General features: G+C 45.1%; 1 long non-coding RNA gene across 4 annotated transcripts in view; it reads right to left on the bottom strand.

Annotated features, from left to right (window-relative positions):
• Positions 1-25,976, bottom strand: part of LOC144310652 (uncharacterized) — a 51,021-nt gene that overhangs the window by 305 nt on the left and 24,740 nt on the right. For 2 of the 4 annotated variants that reach the window (XR_013376299.1, XR_013376297.1), the window contains exons 2-5: positions 21,192-21,247; positions 20,191-20,278; positions 13,699-13,845; positions 6,525-6,746 (exon numbers count right to left, since the gene is read on the bottom strand). This is a non-coding gene — a long non-coding RNA (uncharacterized LOC144310652). Of the gene's footprint in view, positions 1-6,524; positions 6,747-7,806; positions 7,898-13,698; positions 13,846-20,190; positions 20,279-21,191; positions 21,248-25,976 lie in introns of those variants that run through there. The other 2 variants (XR_013376298.1, XR_013376296.1) reach the window with 2 other exon arrangements.

Below are 25,976 nucleotides of genomic sequence, written 5' to 3'. Positions count from 1 at the left end.
GATTATCTGTTACTATGTAACAAACTATGCAAACTACTCCAAAATTTAGTGGTTTAAAACAGCAATTTATTATTTTCCTTCACAGCTCTGTGAGCTAACTGGGCTCTGCAGGACAGTTGTCCCTTAGGGTCTCTCAAATGGTTGCAAATGGTGATTTGGGCCAGAGGCATCTGAAGGCATGACTGTCTGTATATCCAAGATGGTGCATTCACATGGCTGGCAGTTGGTGCTGACTCTCCCCTCAGATGAGGCCTTTGATTGGAGCATCCATACATGGATTATCATCAAAAGGCTTATCATATGTGGCTGGAATCTTGGAGGAAGGAGCCCAAGAATGAGCATTTCAAGAGACCGAGGCAGAAGTCACAGCCTTCATACAACCTCATCTCAAAAGTCCCAGAGCACCCTTTTGGATGCATCCTATTGGTTAATCAAATCACTGAGACCAGCCCAGATTCAAAAAGTAGGTATGAGACTCCACTTATTGATAGAAGGGGCAACAGGTGGTTGCAGGAAGGGAAGGGATTGATGGCGGCCATCTTGCAAGCTTATTTATCACAACTGTTTTTAATAAAGAGTTCTGGGAACCATCGCTACATAGGACCTTGAAGCAAGGTTGCTTGTACCCCAAAGTATAAACCAAAAGGGGCAGAGACTCCCACCTCTATAGAAACCCAGCCTGACTTTGGTGCATACAGGCTTCAGAGGGCACAGCTGTGCTTCTGTACCCAAAGGAAGGCTCAAAGCACCAGGAGAGCAAGAATGCACAGCAGCTGTGATATTCATGACAGTGGCCACTAGAGAACACTTTAAAAATGAGCCCTTAATGGCTGCACCAGTTCACATTCCCACCAACAGTGCAGGAGGGTTCCCCTTTCTCCACATCCTCTCCATTTGTGGTTTCCTGCCTTGTTAATTTTCCCCATTCTCACTGGTGTGAGGTGGTATCTCATTGTGGTTTTGATTTGTATTTCCCTGATGGCAAGTGATGCAGAGCATTTTCTCATGTGCTTGTTGGCCATGTCTATGTCTTCCTCTGTGAGATTTCTGTTCATGTCTTTTGCCCATTTCATGATTGGATTGTTTGTTTCTTTGCTGTTGAGTTTAATAAGTTCTTTATAGATCTTGGATACTAGCCCTTTATCTGATACATCATTTGCAAATATCTTCTCCCATTCTGTAGGTTGTCTTTTAGTTTTGTTGACTATTTCTTTTCCTGTGCAGAAGCTTCTTATCTTGATGAAGTCCCAATAGTTCATTTTTGCTTTTGTTTCTTTTGCCTTCCTGGATGTATCTTGTAAGAAGTTACTGTGGCCAAGTTCAAAAAGGGTGTTGCCTGTGTTCTCCTCTAGTATTTTGATGGAATCTTGTCTCACATTTAGATCTTTCATCCATTTTGAGTTTATCTTTGTGTATGGTGGAAGAGAGTGGTCTAGTTTCATTCTTCTGCATGTGGCTATCCAATTTTCCCAGCACCATTTATTGAAGAGACTGTCTTTTTTCCAGTGGAGTCTTTCCTGCTTTGTCGAACATTAGTTGACCATAAAGTTGAGGGTCCACTTCTGGATTCCCTATTCTGTTCCATTGATCTATGTGTCTGTTTTTGTGCCAGTACCACACTGTCTTGATGACCACAGCTTTGTAGTACAACCTGAAATCTGGCCTGGTGCAGCCACTCTGGAAAACTATGTGGAGGTTCCTCAAAGAGTTAAAAATAGATCTGCCATACGACCCAGAATTGCACTGCTGGGGTTTTACCCCAAAGATACAGACGCAGTGAAATGGCAGGACACCTGCACCTCGATGTTTATAGCAGCAATGTCCACAATAGCCAAACTGTGGAAGGAGCCTCGGTGTCCATCAAAAGATGAATGGATAAAGAAGATGTGGTCTATGTATACAATGGAATATTACTCAGTCATTAGAAATGACAAATACCCACCATTTGCTTCAACATGGATGGAACTGGAGGGTATTATGCTAAGTGAAATAAGTCAATCGGAGAAGGACAAACATTATATGGTCTCATTCATTTGGGGAATATAAAAAATAGTGAAAGGGAATAAAGGGGGAAGGAGAAAAATGTGTGGGAAATATCAGAAAGGGAGACAGAACATGAGAGACTCCTAACTCTGGGAAACGAACTAGGGGTGGTGGAAGGGGAGGTGGGCAGGGGATGGGGGTGACTGGGTGACGGGCACTGAGGGGGGCACTTGACAGGATGAGCACTGGGTGTTATTCTCTATGTTGGCAAATTGAACACCAATAAAAAAATAAATTTAAAAAAATGAGCCCTGGCAGCAAAAGTGAGGTATATTCAGAGGCGTGGAGGCCTCCAGAGTGAACGTCATGGTAAAGACCACAATCCTGAAAGAAAACAAGAAAGACTTCATCTGAGAAATCCTTTAGAACTTCCCAGAAACAATTCAGGAGGACTTTGCAAGGCAGGGTGAGGATAGTTATCTGGAAAAGCCATAAAATACAAGTTATGATGACTAATATCACCTCATTTTTTATCCCAGCTTGATGTAAAGCAGGTCACATGACTTGGATATATGGATACGTATGTTTCTATGCACACATGCATAGACATACACATGCACAAAGAAAAAAAAATGTGCTCGAGAAAAAAGGACTGAAGAAGGTACACCAGAATGTTAACAGCATCCATGCAATCTCCGACATCAGATTAGAGGGTTTTTAACCCCCTTCTTTATATATTTTTCTGTATCCGATTTCCAATGATGAGCACGTTGCTTCTATAACTAGAAATAAGTACACATGTGTAAAAGAAGCATAGTATATCTTTAAGGATGGTGGTTGTTCAAACAAGGCCATGAGGGAAGGAGGTCTCCCCCTGCCCAGGCCCTGGGAGTCTGGACACCACAAACCTGACAGCCAAGAATATCCATGGCAGATCTCACCTCCAGCACAGCCCAGGGGAGCCATAAGCATAGCAGATTGGGAGCCCTGGAAAGGATGTCCAGAGTGACTCCAAGTGGAGCCCCACCAGTTTATCACACACCCCCCAAGATGATCCTCCTAGACCCCCAAGAGTTGTGCATCATCTGCACACACATCCATAGGCATTCCTTCTACATGCATCAAGGACATTTCATCACACTCGCCTCCTTCAACCCGCTTACTATGAGTCCTCTTTATTCAGCCCCAGACATCTTCCCTAACCACCCAGAAGTCTCCTGGCATCACTTCTGCCTCCTACCTTGAGGGCAAGGTTCTCACTTTCCCATCATTCTCTCTCCTGGCATGCCCTATCCTCCACTCATTCTGGTACATTCTCCACATCTTTGGAAAATAAGGGGTGGAGGGAAGAGAAGAAGAAGGGGGCCTGTTCGAGGATTGCCAGTCAGTGACAGAGCCAGGAACCCTCCGCCCGAGCACCGCCAAGGCACCTGCACATCATGACAGAGGGGGAGTGCAGGTGGTGGAGGAAGAAGAGATGGACAAGATAACAAACAAAGCAGGGGAGAAGGAAGAGAAAGGAAATGGAAGAGTGACCATCACTGGAGGAGACCAGGGAACCAATCCTGAAGTTGCGGGAGAAGCTTTGTGTCCTTCAGGAAGAAAAGCAGCAGCAATTCCTGCAACTAGAGAAAGTTTTACATAAGGAAGGGAAATGGAGGTGAGAGGGGCAGAATGAACCTGAGCACTGTGACAGGAGCTGTGTACCTGTAGAGCCTCACTGTCACATAGGAGCTCACCCCTGCAGCACCCAGGGAGCTCTGGAGGTTAGGCCACCCAGGTACCCTAGGGCAACCAACAGAGCCAAACAGGTGCCCATCACCTGGCACTACAGGGGCTCAGAAGCTTTCACAGAGACCCTAGAGCACGGACAATTCCCTACAGCCCAGGTGGCACACATAGTGTTCAGTCCCCACGTCCACACCTCACTAGGGACTGGAGCAGCCAGTCTGTACAGTCAGCTGTTCAGTGCACACAGATAGTGTTTAGTGTGCATACCTGTCTCAGCCATAGCTACAGCCCTGCACTGTGTGTGGGAACCTCCAGCACCCCCAGACTGTATGCCTGCAGGTTGGCAGTGGCCTGTCCCTGAAAAAGCATGTAGAACATGCTAACCAGCAGACTGGCTTCTCTGACTCATCCTTCCTGTGCACCCTCAAGCTCTGCACCCAGCCCCTGGAGTCCTTACCACCCCCCTAGGTCCCCATGCAGGTGCAACCAGCAGGAAGTCAAGCTTCATGGCTCCTGGGCCACTTGGTCCTCAGTTCCCTTTCAGTCAGCACAGCCAGACCCCAAGTTCTGCCGCAAGTGCCCATCGGATTATACCTTCAACCACACCCCATCTCTTGCTATAGAGGAAGGTCCCTTGTGTGTCCCAGGCCAGTAATGTCTACTGCTGCCAGGGGGTCCAGGCATCATCTCCTGTAAAAGGCCTCCAAGGCATTCTGGCCCTCTGTCCTCAAAAACTACCCATGACCAACTTGGCTCCTCTGGGTGCTCCTCTTCCTCATGCCACTGTCCTCTCCACATTGTTGTGGCCTCTTATCCATTTTCCAACACCATGCCATGTTCCATGAGGACAAAGACCTTGCCTGATTCATCCTCATGCCCCCAGCACCAGGTCTGCACACTCACTTGCTCCCAGACACCTGTTACCCCTGCTTCTTGAAGAAGCCAAGGTTTCTAGGTTCAGACTCAGGGTTATAAGGTACATCTATTGGTAGGGAAGGAATTGTAGGGGTGTCCAGCAAGGAGCATGTTATTTAAAAAGTTACCATGAATTACATATGGCCTGAAAAATAGCAGTTGTAAGAGTCTCCTGATGGTTTCTTCCAAAAATGTCCTTAGATGGGCAGAAGTTTGCTCAGGGCTTTCATGTGCTTCATCTCATATAGTCGCCCAACAACTCAGTCAAGCAAGGAAACAATGACCCAGAGGAATGAAATGAAACAGTTGAGTGGATGGCACATCATGTAAATGCAGAGCAAGGACCACCTGGCTTCCAAGACCCTGCCTGACCCTCTAGACCATGGGAGGATGGGAAGTTAGCTCTAAGGCAGATCTCTGGGCTTTAATAGAATTATCTTTCCAAAAAAAAAAAAAAAAAAAGAATTATCTTTCCACATGGAAAGAAGAAAGAAGGCATCTCTTTTCCTAAAATGCCTGAGCCAGTATGTCTGCTTCTTCATGCTTTCTATCACTGTCTATTATGGACTGAGTGGTGTCCTCCCAAAATTCATATGTTGAAGTCACCCCCAATGTGACTATGTTTGGAGATGGGGCCTTTAGGGAGGTAATTAAGGTTTAAAAAAAAAAGGCTGTAAGAGGGGGTCAAGCTGGCTGATGTCCTTCTAAGAAGAGGAAGAGATATGAGGAATACATGTGACAGAGAGAAGGCCATGTGAGGACACAGCAAAAAGGCAGATATCTACAAAGGCAAGGAAAGAGGCCTCAGAAGAGACCAAACCTTGCACCTCCCACTTTCAGAAGTGTAAGAAATAAGTTTCTATTGTTTAAGCTACCCAGTCTGGCATTTTGCTATGGTGGCCCAAGCAGACTAAGTGAGCGCCCAAAGAGGGAAAAAGGACCCATGTTTTCATCTCTCTCTCAACATGATCACTGCCCAGAGAGCTAAGTAGCAGAAAGATCAGATTTGGAGTTAGAGGTGTGGTGGAAAACCTCTGGAAAAGAAGCCATGCCCCTACCAGTTAGGGTAGAACTGGGACATCCCTTTGCTGTGGAGCCAGGACAGTCAGCATGTCAAAGAGCCCTGTGCTGACCACCCATCAAAGGCTGCAGAAAGCACTCATGGTGCCAGGGGTATGAGAGTTTCCCTGTAAGCCCATCATTGGCTCTCAGCTGGTCTGGTTGTGGTACGAGGAAGGGAGGAAAATTCAAGTGACCACTGCAAGCCACACACAACAATCCCTGTTAGGGAACTGTGTCCATTAGGGAAATCAAACTCACCAGAGGTGGTTCAAAAAAGAAAAAAAAAAAAAAAGGCTTCGGTAAGAGGACCATTCTAGAAATGAGGGACAGAGATAAAGGAATAAATGAGGAATCATGAGCCCCCAGACACTAGTAATGACAGAAGGCTGTTACCACCCCTAGGTGATACAGGGATGGTACCACCCCTGAAGGGACAGGACAGAGAGGACAGTGTCAGTGAGGCTGTGAAAACCAGCACCCTTCCAGGAGGCCACCCATGGACATCAACAGACAAAGTACTGCCAGAAATGTGGTACTAGGGGAGGGAAGAAATACCCCAGGCCTCTCTTCCCATTTCCCAGACTCCTGCCAATGGCTCCTATGAGCCAAGCCAGTCATCAAGGGAGCCCAGATAACACAGAACACAAGGATCAGGTTTCCAGATCCCAGATCAAGACCCGAAAGGGTCACAATGGATGTGGCAACAAATAGAGAATAACCTATACACACAGATACTATTATTATCCCAATTTCTCAGAGAAGGAAAGTAGAGCGGGGAAGTTAGGTATTTGCTCAACATGTTCCAAACACCATGTATACTTTCTAGAACTCACCTGGTTGGAGCAAGTCTTTTGACTATAACAGGCATATAAACAGCCTGGTAAGAACTGGAAGGCATATATTACATATGTGAACCCAACAATGCAGGAGGAGGACAAGTAGTCAGGCAGGCTTCCCAGAAAAGGAGACTTCTGAGTAGTCTTGAATGTGTATGAAGAAGCAGAGGACTTCAATTCACTTCCACCCTGTGCCTTTGCACGTGGCTAGCACACAAGCTAAAATGAGAAAAATGCACCAAGCTATGAGAACCTGGGGCATTACAGGCTCCCCACTCATTCATCTTCACATACCCATAGTCCACCTGAGACAAAGAGATACATTAGAATAATACAGGAGGCAGTGTTGGGTAATGTTCAGGATTTCAGACTCTGTGTCAGACAACCTGGGTTTGCATCTTGAGTCTACCTCTACTGGGGTAGCAATCCAGGCCCCACTCCAAGTCTCCTTCTCTTAAATTTATAAAAGGGGTACCCTGGTAGTAGCACCTACTTCACTGTGGTTGTTGTGAGCATGAAATTAGGTAATGCATGGAAAGACCAGAATATTTATTGTGATTGTCATGATTATACAAGTAAAGTTATTATTACATGATTTTACTCATTAGCAATTGTTATGGTCATAACCTAATAGAAAATCTATAATCTAATATAAATTCTAAAAGAAGGAAGTAGTGAACAGTGAGGAGTGAATGGGGGGCTCCCCAGAAGAGGGGATGTTTGAAATTAAGCTTGAAGTTCTCCAGGTGGAGAAGGGAAGGCATCCAGGCAATAGGACCACAGGAGAGAGGGCATGGAGGCATGAAAGAGTTCAGCAACCAGGGAAATGGTCTGTATCTCAGTGTAATCAGGGTACACGGTGCATGGGAGAGAGAGAGAGAAGGAAGTAGCACAAGATAGGGCTGGAGCAGTAGGCAAAGGCCTTTCAACAAAACCAACCCATTGTGAATACTCAATGCACAATCCCTCTCCTTCCAAAAGCTTTTTATGAGCACCTTACCCCACAGCAATCCCCACCTTCTCTGAATCTCAATAATCCCCTGATGTTTTACTATACGATTCAGTATATAATTTTTTTAAAGATAGTATTATTCTCAAGATTCTTCTGTGCAATATTTTTTTCTCACCAGCTTTCTCCATCTCTTGTATCACCCTGACAAAGAGCCCCCAGTAAATCTTTAGGAGACCTTTGTTGATTGGTTGATAACTCTTGTTTATTTAGAGTCTTTTCTCTGTACTTGGTAAAAAGAATTCAACTTATGATGAATGATAGTCTTACCAGAGCCTTCAGGGCCCTAGTGACCCAGTGTGGGACATGGCCTGGCTGGTTCCACCTCTCTCCTCTGTTCAACACTGCCCCCTGTCTTCGCTTCACTTCCCTGGATGAGCACATAAATGGCCTATCCCCTCATTGGGATGACACATAATAGAAACCATAATCTGTGGCCAGTATTATTTTTACTTTTATTAGCAACCACTGGACTTCTAGATCCATGCACATCAACTAATCTCACTTCTATCTATAATTTTCTGACTTTGATCATCTCAAATCACCATAATGGAGATGTGTGAAAGGTATAGATTCTTTTCTCTCCTGAATGTGCAAAAGTGAAAGGGTGTTTTCTGCTGGGAAATGGCCTGACCAAAGGACTGGGGCGGGGCAGCTAGAACTATTGGTCCCTCCCAATCATTTCCATGATTTCTGAGAAAAGCCATCCCCCACCGACAGTTGTTTTAAAAGGGGTCACACCAGACTTCGGGTCAATTAAATGACTTTAAATGACCTTCAGCATGGAGAAGCTAGCTTTTTCTTTTTTTTTTTTTTTTTTTTTTTTTTTTTTTTTTTTTATTTTTTTTTTTTTTATTATTATTTTTTTTATTGGTGTTCAATTTACTAACATACAGAATAACACCCAGTGCCCGTCACCCATTCACTCCCACCCCCCGCCCTCCTCCACTTCTACCACCCCTAGTTCGTTTCCCAGAGTTAGCAGTCTTTATGTTCTGTCTCCCTTTCTGATATTTCCCACACATTTCTTCTCCCTTCCCTTATTTTCCCTTTCACTATTATTTATATTCCCCAAATGAATGAGAACATATAATGTTTGTCCTTCTCCGACTGACTTACTTCACTCAGCATAATACCCTCCAGTTCCATCCACGTTGAAGCAAATGGTGGGTATTTGTCATTTCTAATAGCTGAGTAATATTCCATTGTATACATAAACCACATCTTCTTTATCCATTCATCTTTCGTTGGACACCGAGGCTCCTTCCACAGTTTGGCAATCGTGGCCATTGCTGCTAGAAACATCGGGGTGCAGGTGTCCCAGCGTTTCATTGCATTTGTATCTTTGGGGTAAATCCCCAACAGTGCAATTGCTGGGTCGTAGGGCAGGTATATTTTTAACTGTTTGAGGAACCTCCACACAGTTTTCCACAGTGGCTGCACCAGTTCACATTCCCACCAACAGTGTAAGAGGGTTCCCTTTTCTCCGCATCCTCTCCAACATTTGTTGTTTCCTGCCTTGTTAATTTTTCCCATTCTCACTGGTGTGAGGTGGTATCTCATTGTGGTTTTGATTTGTATTTCCCTGATGGCAAGTGATGCAGAGCATTTTCTCATGTGCATGTTGGCCATGTCTATGCCTTCTTCTGTGAGATTTCTGTTCATGTCTTTTGCCCATTTCATGATTGGATTGTTTGTTTCTTTGGTGTTGAGTTTAATAAGTTCTTTATAGATCTTGGAAACTAGCCCTTTATCTGATATGTCATTTGCAAATATCTTCTCCCATTCTGTAGGTTGTCTTTGAGTTTTGTTGACTGTATCCTTTGCTGTGCAAAAGCTTCTTATCTTGATGAAGTCCCAATAGTTCATTTTTGCTTTTGTTTCTTTTGCCTTCGTGGATGTATCTTGCACGAAGTTACTATGGCCGAGTTCAAAAAGGGTGTTGCCTGTGTTCTTCTCTAGGATTTTGATGGAATCTTGTCTCACATTTAGATCTTTCATCCATTTTGAGTTTATCTTTGTGTATGGTGAAAGAGAGTGGTCTAGTTTCATTCTTCTGCATGTGGATGTCCAATTTTCCCAGCACCATTTATTGAAGAGACTGTCTTTCTTCCAATGGATAGTCTTTCCTCCTTTATCGAATATTAGTTGCCCATAAAGTTCAGGGTCCACTTCTGGATTCTCTATTCTGTTCCACTGATCTATGTGTCTGTTTTTGTGCCAGTACCACACTGTCTTGATGACCACAGCTTTGTAGTACAACCTGAAATCTGGCATTGTGATGCCCCCAGATATGGTTTTCTTTTTTAAAATTCCCCTGGCTATTCGGGGTCTTTTCTGATTCCACACAAATCTTAAAATAATTTGTTCTAACTCTCTGAAGAAAGTCCATGGTATTTTGATAGGGATTGCATTAAACGTGTATATTGCCCTGGGTAACATTGACATTTTCACAATATTAATTCTGCCAATCCATGAGCATGGAATATTTTTCCATCTCTTTGTGTCTTCCTCAATTTCTTTCAGAAGTGTTCTATAGTTTTGAGGGTATAGATCCTTTACCTCTTTGGTGAGGTTTATTCCTAGGTATCTTATGCTTTTGGGTGCAATTGTAAATGGGATTGACTCCTTAATTTCTCTTTCTTCAGTCTCATTGTTAGTGTATAGAAATGCCACTGACTTCTGGGCATTGATTTTGTATCCTGCCACGCTACCGAATTGCTGTATGAGTTCTAGCAATCTTGGGGTGGAGACTTTTGGGTTTTCTATGTAGAGTATCATGTCATCGGCGAAGAGGGAGAGTTTGACTTCTTCTTTGCCAATTTGAATGCCTTTAATGTCTTTTTGTTGTCTGATTGCTGAGGCTAGGACTTCCAGAAGCTAGCTTTTTCAATGGAAAATAAGTCCCCCATTCAAAGTTCAAGCACCTTCTCTTAAGTACTTATTATAGTTAGATGAAAAGCCACATGGTTTCTCTTTAGAAAAGTAATGATACTGAAAAAGAACAGGCTAGAGTTAGAACATTTCACTATTTCCAAAATCCCCTGACACTGGGCAACTGGTTACTGAAGGTTGACAATTTCTGGGAAGCAAGAGTTCAAAGACAGATGACTAGATTAATAGGATGGAAGAAATCATTCATTCATTCATACATTCATAAGTGTAGCAGATTCTAATAGAAATATTCTGATTTTCCATTCATAAAATAACAACCTAGATTTTAATCCTAAACATTGATTAACCTGGAGGGCTCAGGCTTCTAGTTATTTGCCCACTCCAGGAAGCCATCTCCAGTGCCTCGTGTATAAATTATGCTCCTTTCCCCAGGAGCTAATCACAACATTTAGCACTCTGTATTTCAATCATCCTATTTTCCTATCTCTAGCCCTGACTAGGCAGCAAGATCTATGAACTCTGCTCCGTTTATCACTGTGGCCCTAGCTCATGCACAGTGCCTTTCATATAGTAGTTGCTTGATAAATATTTGTCCAACAGTTGAATGAAAGAGATCTGGAATGACCACTCACATATTCATTTATTCAATCTCTAACAATACTTGGAAGGATCTTCATCTGAGAACGTTATAAAAAGAACAAAAATAGTGAACTGAGAATAACTCATCTCACACATGGAGATGGGAACTGGCTTTGTCCAGTCAGATGGGTCACAAACAGACCAGTGAAGGAGTAGATTCCAGGGCATGGATGATTGGAAATGAGATGAGTGGACACATGAGTAGACAAAACAAACAACAAAGACTTGCAACAGAATTCTAAGACTCATTTTCGGCCTCAGGCAGGCAGAGGGAATTATCTCCTTCTGTTCTGGTCTAGATCTCTCTCCTTTTCTCTGTTTTTCATTTTCTTGGTATGAAATTTCCTCCATCAGGTAATCACCTGCATCCCCTGCAAACCTATCTGCCGCCCATAAATCTGAATCTGCTCCCCATCTTGTATCTTTAAACTCTTCCTCTTTACTATGTTTTCATATATATGATCAAGATTCCCTATTTTTAAGTCTAACCCCACACACACACTTGATTCTGTACTCTTAGAAAGTTCCTTCCTCATCTCTCTCCTTCCCTTCAAACCCAAGCGTGCTCACCTACAGCCTCCACTCCTTTGCCTTTAGCCACTCCTCAAGGCACTAAATCTTATAAACTGTTCTTACCCATGTTACTTGCTAAAACCAACAAATAGCTCTCTGTCCTTCTTTTTCCTGACCTCAACAGCTTTTGCCACCATTGACCAAAAGTTCTTAAACTTCTTCCCTTCTGGGATTCAATGATGCTATTCCCATAGAGGCTTCCTCCCACTCTTTAGACTCACCCTTCCCAGTCTTGATCCTTGACTGGTGAGCACCTCAAGGTTCTTCCTTCCACTGTGAGCTCTTCAAACACTACTCCCAGTTGGACTCATTCAAATCTGTGTCTTTAAAGACCATCTACATGCTCGCACCACCAAAAACCCTTCTCTCCCACCCAGAGCCTTCTCTTCCCCTAAGCACCAGACCTATGTATGGAGCTGCCAAATGGACCTCTTCACCTGGATGTGCCAAAGATGGTTCAAATTCAGCATGTTTAAAATCAAACTTGTTATATCCTTGTTATCCTGTTACCCTGCTTGTCCTCTCCCTTCTTGTTCTCCTCCCCAGGGATGCCACCTCCATTTTTTAGGCACTGGAACCAGAAACCGGGAAATCATCATCTGCTCCTTCATTGCCATTGTCACCGAGATTCATCAATTCTACCTCCTTAAACTCTCTCTTTAAATCTTAAATTCTAGGGGCAGCTGGGTGACTCAGTTGATTAAGCATCCAACCCTTGATTTCAGCTCAGGTCATGATGTCAGGGTCGTGAGATGCATCCCTGCTCTGTGCTCTGCAGGGAACCTGCTTAAGATTCTCTCTCACCTCCTCTTTTTGGCCCTCCTCTCTCCTGTGTGTCTGTTTGTCTGTCTCTCTCTCTCTCTCTAAAAAAAAAATAATTTGAAATTCCATCCAATTCTTTCTATCTGCATATCTGCTGTATCAGTCCAGGCTATCGGCACCACTTGCCTGAAAGAACATGGCCTGCGAGCTGCTCTTATCTCCAGTTTTATATTTTCTTCTTAGCCACCAAAGCGATCTTTCTAAAAGAACAGACCAGGAAAAGAATCCCTTCTCTCTCCCACTCCCACTTCACACAAAACCTTTCCTGGCCTCTTCTGAAGACCTCAGGGTAAGCCCATGTCCTCAGCCTCCTTTCTCCTTTCCTGGGTGTTTGCTCATGTTGGCCCCTCTGCCCAGGGTACATTTTTCTCTCCCTTTCTACACTAAGCAAGCTTAGACTCATTTTTTTAAACCTCACTCAGTGCCTTTCCAGAGAAGTCTTCCATGACTCCCAGCCTTATTAAAAGGCTGCCTCTGTGGTCTCCTGATTTAAGTGCATGTGGCCCTTCCCCCCATAGTGTGCCACAACCAGTGAGTAATGTGAAAGTTTCAGTCTCAGTGAACTAGGGAGCCTAGACCCTGGTACATGTGAAGCATTTAATAATTATTTTGGGGCAGCCCTGGTGGCTCAGTGGTTTAGCGCCACCTTCAGCCCAGGGCCTGATCCTGAAGACCCGGGATCGAATCCCACGTCAGGCTCCCTGCATGCAGCCTGCTTCTCCCTCTGCCTGTGTCTCTGCCCCTGTGTGTGTGTGTGTGTGTGTGTGTGTGTGTGTGTGTTTTCGGTCTCTCATGAATAAATAAAATCTTTCTAAAAAATAATTATTATTATTTTGTATATGAGTGAATGATGGATGGGTGGAAAGAAGGCCAGCTGGGTGAAGGAAATCATCTTTCCCTCTTAAATTCACTCTACATTGTATATCCATAATGCCCTCTAGTGCCTGATAGGTTCACTGTCAGTTTAGAAGCTACTGGGCCAATTAGCAGACATGTACTGAATGTCTACTATGTGAAATACCCAGTGCTGGGCACAGAATGATCTTACAGTCTAGTAGAGCAATGACATATGTACCAAAGAATCACCCTACACTGGATGTTGCATGAGGCAAAGAGCCAATCAAATAGCAAGAGAATAAAGAAACTAGAATTCAGCTGGGCTAACTGGACAAATATCCTAGTCTCTCTGGACTCCATTTGCTCACCTATAAAAACATGGGTCGCAATACTTACTTTCTCAGGGTTTTGAGGAGGATTCAAGAAGAAAATGTTCATTCCAGACATGTGCCAGTTTCCCTACAGAGTAGGCCCTCAGTAAGAGCCACCTTCTTTCTTTTCCACCTGCTTATTCACTCCTGAATCTGCGACTCCCCCTGGAACCTATGAAAGCAAATTGAGGTGAGGGGAAAGCAGCTCCATCCATGCCCACAGAGCCAGCACACTTTAAAACCCTTGATTTTAAAAAGCTGGTGATTCCCAGGGAGTCCATATGGTACCTGGGAAAGTGCTCCTGGAACTTAGGCCCCATCTCCTCTGCGGCACTGAGTTAGGTCTGTGTGGAGCAGATGCATTTACTGCTGTCCTTGGTCTAATAGGATTATGAACCCCAGATTGCCTTCTGTCAGCATCTGGAGATGATTGTGGGATTCTTCTCTCCCAAAGCCTATCCTTGCTGCTCACGAGCCACAGGACACAATCCCATCTTCAAGAGGACATGTGAAATCCTGAGGCCTGGGCCCCGTCTTCCTCCGCACCTATCTGTACTCTCCTCCAAACACGCGGAGCCCTCCTGTGAGCCCAACGCCTTGCTCTCCAGCCCCTCTGAGCCTTCTTCATACTGTGTTGTCTGCCTGGAGTGCTCTGTCCCCAGTTCAGCACCCACCAAAGTCATCTCCACTTTTGAAGAACCAGCTCAGGCATCATCACCTCCTTTGCGCAGCTTCCTCATGTCTGGGCTGGCTACCCCTCCCAGGGGCTCCCACAGCACTCAGCCCCTTTGACTGCCACTTTCTGACCTTCTGTGGGTGCCTCCATTGGACTCTGAGCTTAATGAGAGCAGAAGCAGGCCCTCTCCAATGCTGAAGCCTGTAGCCCTCCCCACAGGGCTAACTCAGCAAGGGCTCAGCAAAGAGCCTTGGGTTGAACTGCCCCACGGGGCTCCAGGGAGTCATTCTCTGAGGTTTCTCTAATTGCTGGTACAGACATGTTTGCCCAAATTTCATCTGAAGACTGTCGCTGCCCTGTCCACTGGGTCATCCTTGTCTACCTGAACCATCCTTTTAGTTAACCTGTGCCCACTTTGAAGCCTTGTGTGCTGAGAAAGGCAGAGTCAAAGCCAAAGGGTGTAGCTGGAAGAAGCAGAACCAGAGCAAAAGCCCAAGTTAAAGTCAAGTTAGAATAAATGCATAGTCATAAATATTAGGCTGCACTTTTTCTTTTAACCATTTATTCAGTACTTACCATGATCCAGGTATACTTTGGAGTTCCCTAACACACTCACTTATTTAATCTGCACAACTGCAAGACGAGGCTGGTCCAATGGATAATGTTATTCCCGTTTTATGCATGGGGGAAAATGAGGCACTGAGAGGTCAAGTGACTTGCCCAAGGGCACAAGCCCAGAAATAGGTGAAGAAGAGATTCTTTCAGAAGCAGACAGAATCAAGAAGAGGAGGATGAGCAGAGTGAGGAATGGGGCAGGTGGGCGACCTGTTCATTCACCTAGTCATTCATTCATTCAATAAAGAATGTTAGGCATCTGTGCTTGGCTCTGTGTCAGACTCTGGAATTATAGTGGTGAACAAACAAGTTCAGTCCCTGGCCTTATGGTGCTCATAGTAGAGGAATTAGGCAAATAACCACTCAACTAATAAATGAGCATACATTATGGAAAGTGCTAGAAGCAAAAAGTACATGACACCATGAGACCAAATAGAAAGAGGTATCTAATAAATATCAGGGGTGAGGAAATGATCTTCCTGCTGAGACAAAAAAAAAAATGTGTTAACCAAATGAAAGAGAGAAAAGAGAAAGCTCTAAGCATATACAAAGGTCCTGGGGCAAGAAGGTGTTTCAGTATTCAAGAAACTGGAAGAAGAAGAGACAAGAAATGAGGCTGGTGTGGTAGGCATGGGCTAGATCGCACAGGGCTTTAGTAGGGAGCATGTGGGAAGGGGAATAGTGGGAGCCTTGAAAGGGAAGTCAGAGGTGGATCTTAAACACCACACTTAAAAATTGGTGCTTTATTTTCGATATACAAGATGCCTAGGTTATCTTGGAAGCCAAGACAGGGTCTTGGGCCTATCACTTTAGAGATTAAAAAATAAAAATAACCAAAAGGATATGTGTTTGGTGGGGTGGGTGTGAGGAGATTTAAAATACCCAAAAGGAGTACAAAATGGCCAAATGATCCCAGACTGGAAAGAGTTCACCCCTTCCTACCCTTGATATCTTCATCAACTCAGGCGCTCTGCAAAATAATAAGCTATCATTTATCCACGTTCTGCAAGGTAGCATTACAACTGAGTCAGGGCAATAAATCAGGCACATATAATTTGAGCCCTGAAGTACAGTAATTCTTCTTTTAATGCAACATCTGGTATAGATAATACAATTTGCAGGGGGGGAAGGGGCAACGAATGCTACAGCAGGGCCCTCATTATTGTGCAAGCGTTGCTCGCAGGCTGACTTCCCTCCCATCCTTCCAGCAACACCAAGGACTTAAAAAGGACCTTTATTATTATTCCCTTGGCTGGCCAAAAGGGAACTCGAGTTAATTATAGACTTGTTTGCCGGTTATTAATTAAACCCCAGCTAAACATAAAAACACAGGGGAAGTGCCATTTCCCGCTCCCTGCTTGCAGCCTCGTGGAGCTGAGCTGACGTTCCTGACTTTGCGGTCCACTCTGCGTCCTGTTTCCTCTGCGGATTTTCTCAGGAGGGTCCCAGGGCCTTTGCCCTGTGTGCAAACAAAACCTTATTTTTAGCTGGGAAGGAACACAAAATTGAAAGCTCCGAAAGGGCAGGGTGACAATAGGAGGAAGCATGCAGACACTGACTGGTTATGACACCCAAGGCCCCAGGGACAGCCACACCCTCCCATGCCCCTCAGCCTCCTGGGCTCTCCAGCCTCACTGGTCCCCAGTTGACACCCCAGCTTGGCCAGCACAGTCTATGCAGTGACAGCTCCACGTGACTAGGGCAAGCCTTGGGTCACATGACCAGAGCTCCAAGCTTGCCCCCCCCCCCCCAGCTCCACAGCAATGAGAGAGTGGCAGGGACCTCTCCCAAAAGTAGACACTGACAGCACTCCTTCCTACATGTGCTGGGAATCTCACACAAGACAAGGCTCGTCAAGCACTCTGCAGGCTCCCAGGACATGGCTGCTTAAAAATATTTGTTTCCTTCCCCTCATTCTTCCGGGATGGCAGGCTTAGTGTCTGTATCTCCTACGTAAATATCAAAGGTGTACACATGACCTTGGCACATCTCAGATTCTTTCTAAGCTTCTATTTTCTCATTTCTAAAATGGAAGCAGGACCAGTGCCCACCAGGGGTGATTGCAGGGAGAATCAAATTAGGCAATGGGAGACACCCAGTGCCTGCCTCTGATCAGATGCTCAGTGTGGGTTGATGATTGAATTAGCCTCAGAAAACAATCCTCCAAATAATTAAAGAGGAGAATATCAAGCCAGTATCTGTGGCATGAAAAAGAAGAGAGATATTAATCAAAGGGAATCACACCAAACTAGGCTCATTTCTTACTGGAGTTGAGATACATTACCAGATCAAGAACATCCCATGGGTGTTGTACAAATACATCGTAAGAGTATTTGCCAGATTCCTTGCCAAAATCTAGCTAGACCATCAACCTCGCCCTCAAAATCTTCCAGGGGGCATATTCTCTGCTCATCCGTAGAGAGCTGTGGCCATCACTGTCTGATTCACCTAACCCGCACTGTTTCTTAAAGGGGAAGAGCCAAGGACAGAGCCCTCTGACCACCAGTAATCATTTTCAAAACAAGATTCCTTAATGTGGCTAGTCACATGGATGAAAACAGAAAGCATTCCAGTTAAAGTTGCAGATGAAACAAAACTTGAGGGAATTGTTCATGTGACTTCCAGACTCTGAGCACTGTGCTCTTCATACACCCCTACGTCGCCCAGCCAAACTACAGACTGTCAGGTCTGCATCAAAACTTGCCCACCCCACCCACTGGAGTGGGTGTGGACAGCCTGCCCTGGCACCGGCTGTGCAACTTGTGAACAAGGACCTTCACTGGCATCATTTAGTTCTGTTCAAACAATTTATTTCTCTCATTTTTTATTGTTCTAAGTGGATTGTTTCCACCCTCCACCCATCTCCTGGCAGCAATCCTGAGACTCAGAGTCACATCTTATTCTGCTGAGAAATCCCTATGATAGAGAAGCTCGAGATACAACAGTGAACAGGCCTACAAGACCTTTACAGGAGAAACAGATGGCAAACACATAATTGCACAAATAATTATTCAATCACCATTTCACTAAGCACCATATGCTAAAAGAGCAATAGGATAAAGGGACCAGAGCTAATGTCTTACTTGATCTCTTAAAAACTTCCTCATGAGTAGTCCATAAATTGTTCTGCCCATTGTAAAGGTGAAAGTGAAGCCTGTGATAGACACCATGGAGCTACTGTAGAAGGAAGGAAGGGGGGGGTGGCAAAAGCTTTGTGAATTTTGAAGTGCTACATACATGAAAAGGTGATGACAACTGTTGTGGGGTTTTTTTAAGATTTTTATTTATTTATTTATTTGACAAAGAGAGAGAGCACAAGCAGCAGCAGCAGAGAGAGAAGTAGGCTCCATGCTCCATGCTGAGCAGGGAGCCCAATGCAGGACTGGATCCCAGGACCTCTGGGTCATTACCTGAGCCAAAGGCAGATGCTTAACCAACTGAACCACCTGGACACCCCAACAACTGTCATTCTTGTACTTTGGGAAACCAAGCTTGAGATTCCATCACAAATTTTTTAAATACCTGACATCGGAGTTTCCATTTCTTTCCTTCTTCTAGCCTTCTGTGGGATGATGAGGTAAGATAGGGACATTGAGAGAGGCTATCTCAACATTGACATCTACCCTATATTGCATCACCCACCAAATAAAATTTTTCCATACCAACTGTATTAACTTGGAAAAATCCTTCAACTTCTCGAAATGTCCACCTAGTCCCCAAGAAACAGCTGACAATATTATCTATCCCACAGGATTCTGGTCAGCAGTAAATGAAACAATATATATACAGCCTGACACATACGCAGTGCTTAGTAAATAATAGCAAGAATTTCCATTGCCTCCCCCCTTCCCTTCCTTCCCTTTCTTTCCTCTTCCCCACCTCTTCTCTCTGGAGAGGTCTTCACTGCCCAAGAAGATGAATCAGCATTCCAGGAGCCTGCCAGAAGGCTGCTGTCAGAGGCGTGCCCTACCCTGTCAATATGTGGCTTTGGTCTTGTCTCCAGGAACTCAAATTTTAAAAAGAAATACAATTGGCATGCTCCTCACTGCTAATTTACCACTTGCTCTTCAGGTCTTATCAATTGCATGAAGGGAAAGGAATTGATTGGGAGGTGGGGGGATAAGGGGAAAGGGTGGTTTGGGAACTTATCTGCACCTCTGAGAGCTTATGAATAGTTTAATAAGAAAATTCCTTCTCTCCTTTCTCTAAGAGTAGAGCAGTGATGCATTTGCCATTCTCCTTAAACAGAAAAATTGGGGGACGGCATTGGAAATACAGCTTGACTGTGGTGTTGGAAAGGCTTAAAGATCCAAAGTCTATAGACCTGCTACATGTCCCAGGACGTCCATATGCAAAACTGATGGTAGGATGTACTCTGGGAGAGCCTTTATTTTCCCGGAGCTGGCATGCTTCTTTGTGGTGATGAGGAAAACGTGTCCTGACACCTATCCCATGCCCAACTTTTGCTAGGTGCAGCTGGGCATGTGGAGAATAAGAGAGTGGCAACCTTACCCTTGAAGCTCACAGGTAACCTTTTGCAGACTAGACATAGCAAGTTGGAATGGGAAGGAAATTACAGAGCAAGAAACAAACCCACTTGCTGGGAAGTAATGTTTACTATTAACCAGCTGCAATGTATTAAGTGCTGGGTCTTCCCTCTTAATATGTACTTGGCCCTGACAATGATACTGAATAGTAGAAATTTTTAGACAAGAGAGATATGTAGCTTGTACTTGTATTGCATAGAAGACACTGGAGCCCAGAGACCATAAGTGGCAGAGATAGAATTTGTATTTGGATCTGACTCCAGAACCCATTCTTGTCTGGGCTGTCACATAGTCACCAAAGAACATGAATAAGTGAGGCTAGAAACAAATAAAATTATTGCGGTAGGCAAGTTTAACTCAAAATTCACAGCAAGGGTGGGGAAATTCATTATTGGGGAAAATAGCTCCTTGTTTTTTCTTAAATTAGAACCTTATAAATGAGTGGTCCCGTGTCCTCAAGAAAAGGTTAGAATATGGGCAGGATCCTCCACTGAAATAGAGAAGCATGTAATTGGTTTTAGAAAGACTTCCATCCAAAATGATTAAATCAAGTTTTGGCACATAAAAGGGTGAGGTTCAGTTATTGGAAAATTTACTTAGGTGACACAGCTCATTTCCTGATGGAACCAGATTAATGGGACATTACTGAACCTAATTCCTCAAGAAGTAAATGACTCACCTCTCCTCCTGCTGGGCTGCCTGGAGCTTTCCATGTGTTTGGCCTTCTGCCCTTTCTGAAAACTCAAGTGCTAGGATGGGAAGCTCAGCTGGAAGGGAAAAGGAAAAGCATCAATCCTCATTTCTTTACCTCCTCGTTCTCCATTAATTAGGTCTTAAACTAAGCAGCATCTGAATAGCCAAAATAGATCCCCCTCCTACCAAGTTTCAAGCTTATACTAAGTTATTTGGAGCTTCCTGGGAAGGCCTGGGGTGCTCAAGATGGCTAGAAGGGCAGGATCTTGGAAAAAAACAAGATTAGAGAATGGTAGTAAGGAGGTCTGGGGGTGGATCTCTCAGAATGGGCACAAAGCATGAGGCTATTTGTGTCTGGTAGATGTTCACACGGACAAGAAAATATGTTGTCCACAGCAAAGGAAGACTCAGTAATCAAATGGTCAAGATGTCCTATTTTGTGGTTATGTGGTTTCTCTTCTCCATCACCCTGATGTTTGTTCAGTGGGCTCATGAACAAGGTGGTTGCGATTGCAGGAATTCAGATTAGCAGTGCTATAGCCAGATTGATTTTGGGCAAAGAAATCTATGTTACTGAACCACACAGGGGTGTCCAACCCATCAACCATAGAGAACATGGCTGAGTCTCGGGTGTGGAGTTACTTGCAGGGAGAGCATTTAGCCACATGGTCTGATCAAGTACTGGGCAGTGATCTATATTTACTAGAACAGATATATATATACACATATACACATATGGATTTGATTTCCCTGCTCACGATGTTTCTGACAACTCTCCATTGGTAGCCATGAAAATACCTTATGTCCAGGGATCCCTGGGTGGCTCAGCAGTTTAGCGCCTGCCTTTGGCCCAGGGCGTGATCCTGGAGTCCTGGGATCGAGTCCCGCGTTGGCCTCCCGGCATGGAGCCTGCTTCTCCCTCTGCCTCTCTCTCTCTGTGTCTATCATAAATAAATAAATCTTTAAAAAAAAAAGAAAAGAAAATACCTTATGTCCATCATGGATTCCCACACAGCATAGCTTCTGACCAAGAAATTTATTATCTAGAGAAAGACAAAAAGGGCTCATGACCATGAGTTTCATCGTGAATGTTACCACTCACAAGCCGACCATCCGATAGATAGAAGGATGCAAGGACTGTTAAAGACACAGTTGTGGTGATTGCTAGATGGCAGTATTAGCCAGGATGGGGGACTATGCCACGAGATGCAATATATATTCTGAACTACTAATTCATATTGGGTGCCACTTTCCCATAGCCCAACTACTTGGGTATAAAAACGAAGTGACAGAAGGAGCTTCTTTCCCCATTAACTCTAGTGACCCATTTGCAAAAATTTTTCCATTCCTGCAAATCTGGGTTCTGCTGGCTTAGAGGTTTTAATTCCCAAGGAAGGGATGTTTCTACCAGGTGGCACAACAACGGGTCTTGAGCTGGCACCCAAGACTGCCAAAAAGTGGGTTGGTGCTCTTGTAACATGAACTAACGTGACTAGTGGTAAAAGTTAATGGAAGATCCTAGAAACCCAGCACATCAGATCTACTCTAGGTTTAAACCTTCCAGGAATGACTGTCAGGGCCCCCATATCCAGGTAAAGAACATAACCGACTGGGCTGATGAAGTTAGGCAAAGGGAACATGAATGCAGCAGTGGAATAAGGAAGCTCCAACTTGAACTGTGCTCTTGCCATCTGTCGCAGAAATGAGGAAGGTTAAAAAAAAAAAAAAAAAAAAGAAAGAAATGAGGAAGGTTGCAACTGCGCAGGCAGTCTTCCATACCGCCGATTCCTCCCTAGCATCGAAACAAAGCCTGGGTGATTTTGGCTGGCTGGCAAAAATACATGCAAGGATCACTGCGGAAGAGAATGTCTTGCTTTCCAGCTTCTCTCATGGAAGTAGCACTGACCAACCCCAAGTCAAACACTATGGCCTTTCTCTGACACATAAGTATCTGGCTCAAGGAGATCCCAGAGTGCTCACTGGATGGCAACTCTCAGTGTCACAGCAGCAGGTTTTGCAAATAGTTCTTTTTAGATACAAGCAAACCCTCAACACATCCCTATCCTAAGTCCAAAGCTAAAACTTTTTTTTTTCTTTTTTGTAGGAATAAAGAGGGTCCACTACTGACCCAAGGACAAGGGAAGAAAAAATTGAATTGAAATTGGTCATTACAAAGGTAAAACTGGGGTGTAAGGCCCACACCTGCTTTCCCAGGAAGTCCTATTAAAATGGACAATGGCCCAATTGTCCTCCCCTGCTGAAAGAAACTCTGGAGTCCCCAACCTGGGAGCCACTGTGTTTTTCTATTTCTTTCCTTGAAACACAATTTATGGGAAATACTGTGAGATCTCAGGGGGGGAAACAAAAGGCTGGCAGTAAAATGAAACACCTAATTAATAGAACTGCTCCACTGCTGCCAGGGAGCTTTTCTACAAGATCCCTGGTTCCTGGAGAGAGGAGGTAAGGGAGAGGGACCCGCCAGCACCTGTCGCTCACTGTCCACACCACGCTGCCTGAAGGTGGCACAGGGAGTGGTCACAAGGCATTCACTTGGAAGTCAGATGGCCTAGGTGCAAATCCAACGTTTGTCACTTACTTGGACAAGTGGCACAACCCCCCTGGGCCTGTAAAAGGAGGGCGATTGGTGTCCTTCTTCAGGTGACTGGGAAAGTGAGGTGAGTTCATCAAAGCACTTGGGAAAGTATAGCAGGTGCGTTAGCTATTGGTGTTAAGTGTCAGGCAAGCCCAGCGTTGTCTGAGCGCACGTGGCTGTTTGCGGGGAGAGCCAGACCTTGCTCCACAGCTGAAAGGTTGTAAAGGCTGAGATGCTTACAAGATACCATGCCTGCCCCTCCCCTGGGAGGGGGCTTTCTCATCATTGTGTCCCTCCGCAGTATCAGTCCACAGAGGGCTCAGGATCCCCTGCCTCATACAGGCGCAGCTTGCGGACTGTGGGGACAGGGCCCAGGGACAAGCAAGCCCTTGCAGCCTGGGCCTGGCTGTTAGAATCAAGAAAAGAGATGAAAGAAGAGTGGGCCTGAGCAAAGGGACAGCTCTGTGGGCTTTAGCTCACGTGCAGCACGCATCTGCCCAGCCCTGACTAGAAGGGATCGCACAGCAAAATGGATTGAGGCTCATCTGGGACGGCGATTTTGCAAGGAGTCTTCTTGAACCCTCACCCCAGTGACTTTTTCAACTTTATCATTTTTCAAAACAATATAAGGTCTTGGCAACCAGCCTACTTCTCTCTCCAGCCTCCCACCCCACCTGCCTCCTGCAGAATACCACAAAGTAAAGCATCTGGCAAAACACTTCAAACATAGTAGGTGTTCAGCATTGCCAGAAGGATCCAGGACCTGCAGGCTACTCCCTACAGCTCCCAGTGGATTTACTGAACTTCTAAAAGTAGCCACTCCCCTGAGGTTTGCAAAGAATGCATTGTACACCCCTGTCCTTTCCTTCCTCCCTCTCCCTACCCCCGGGAAGTCCTCTCTGCAGCCAGGACAGCCCGGACTGGGGGCTCCACCTCAGTACATTCGCTTGAGTGTGGATATGTGTGTCTTCCCCCTGGGAAGAGGCATATGAAGTCCCGCCCCTAAGCGCCCCCCACCCCCGCCAACCCCCAACCCAAATTGAAACAAGCTGGTTGCAATTGTGAGCGAGCCCAGTGCACACCAGCTGGGCCCTGCTTGCAGCTTCAGAAAATGCTGTTTCATGTTCAGATGCAAATGACTATTTCCTCTCTCGAGCTTGCCCGGACTGTGTTCCAATCTGAACAGGGAGCAGAGGGGAACAGAGGCTCTGGGGGAAAGCTTGGCCAGGGCTGTCAGGATGAATTATGCTGCCCTGAAGCTTTCCCCAAATTCAGAGAGCGGTCAGTGCTCCATGGGAGGTGCAGAAAACAGGAGGAGGGTGATGTTCCCAGAGTCTCTCCCCAGCTGCCCCTGACCCCATCCTACTGCCAACCCCCCGGGGAGAGGCGTTTGTGTTCCCTAAGCACTTTCACGGGTTCTGAACTGGTTCTCCAACCTCCAGCATGCCCTCTCCAGTCTGTCCAAAAGCCTGCTGCCAGAGTGATTCAATCATTCATTCATTCAAATATCCATTATCGGACATTTACTCTGTTGTAGGCACAGAGGATATAGCAGGAACCACACAGAGGAGGTGAACCTGTCCTCAGAGCCTTATATATGATCTTTCTCCTGCACAGCTTTCCAACTTCAAAAGTCCTCAGTGGCTCCCTCTGGCCAATTGAATAAAAACTAGTCTCCTTCCTAACTCTGGGAAACGAACTAGAGGTGGTGGAAGGGGAGGTGGGTGGGGGGTGGGGGCGGTTGGGTGAGGGGCACTGAGGGGGGCACTTGATGGGATGAGCACTGGGTGTTATTCTATATGTTGGCAAATTGAACACCAATAAAAAATAAATTTACAAAAAAAAAAGAAAACAAATGAGAATTCCTGCAGGGGATATGGATGGACATTGGGGTAATTGGGTGATGGGCATTAAAGAAGGGCACTCAACGTAATGAACGCTGGGTGTTATATGCAACTGATGAATCACTAAATTCTACCCCGAAACTAATAATACACCATATACTAACTAAATTAAATTTAAATAAAAATATAAAAGAAATTTAAAAAAAAACTGGTCTCCTTACTGCAGGCAAGTTTCTCCAGACCCCCAACTGGACTGTCCAGTCCTATGGCTCATTCTTCACAGTCTATAACTCAGCCATGAGCCCACTGAACATCTACCAGCAGGCAGGCCCGGCTCCCACACTATCTCCCTGAAGACTTTCAGGATTCCCCACAGGAATGGACCCCTCCTTCCTTCCTGTTCTCGTAGCAGCATCCCAGGAATTTATAGCGGGGGTGGGGGGAAGGGGGGGAATAGCAGAGATTATCCAAAAATCAAACGGACTCTTTCATGGTCCCATCCTCCCCAGGCTTCATTGTGTACAACTAATTAATTCACACTGTGGTTAACATGACTCAGAGTCCTGGATGTAGGCATTTAACTAAAATTTATTGAGGACCTAATACGTGCCAAGGTCTGGCCTGCACTCTCATCTATTTTACTCCTCCCATCCTCTATGTTCTCCTACTTACAGATGAGATATGCAAACTCTGAGAGATGAAGTGATTTACCCAACGTCACACAGCTGGGGGAGGTCAGGGATCCCTTGCTGGTCTTGCAGCCATGCCCCTCCTGACCTGTTGCACACAAATCCTCCGGGACACTGTGGGGTATACTGGGAGTGCCTGTGCAGAGTTATAGGAAAAGCACTGGGCGTCTACCTGGGGTATCCTTTTCACTTACTGGTAAGTAATTTAAATACTACTTGATGTCAAAAATATCTACATTAAAACAAACCCAGATGTTGCATATTATGCAATGGAATTTTAAGATTGCATAAATTTGGAAGATGAAATGCAAGTCTTCAGGTCCATTTTACACCAGAGGGGGGCTCTTCGGGCTGTGCTCCAGGCTTTCAGCTGGCACCCATTCAGCCTCCCATGCAATGAGGGCCACTTGGATAGACCAGTTTTCTTTAATATTGTATTGTCCTACAGAACAGTGTAAACTCCTCCCCTTCTAAGAGCTGGGCCTGGTCTGTGGCAGGTACCTGACTGATATCATCACGTGAGTGACACGTGAAACAGAGTTGATTTCTCTCCTCTTGTAGCGTCATTGGTTCTCTAGGGACCTTAGCTGCCCTGCCCTAAAGAAAAGCATAATGGTGGAATTTCAGTCATTGTGTCAAGAAATAG

The sequence above is a fragment of the Canis aureus genome, chromosome 3 (genome assembly GCF_053574225.1).
Source record: "Canis aureus isolate CA01 chromosome 3, VMU_Caureus_v.1.0, whole genome shotgun sequence".
In the NCBI taxonomy this organism is placed as follows: domain Eukaryota; kingdom Metazoa; phylum Chordata; class Mammalia; order Carnivora; family Canidae; genus Canis; species Canis aureus.
Note: the sequence above shows the minus strand (reverse complement) of the source record. Positions and strands in the feature narration are given on the sequence as shown.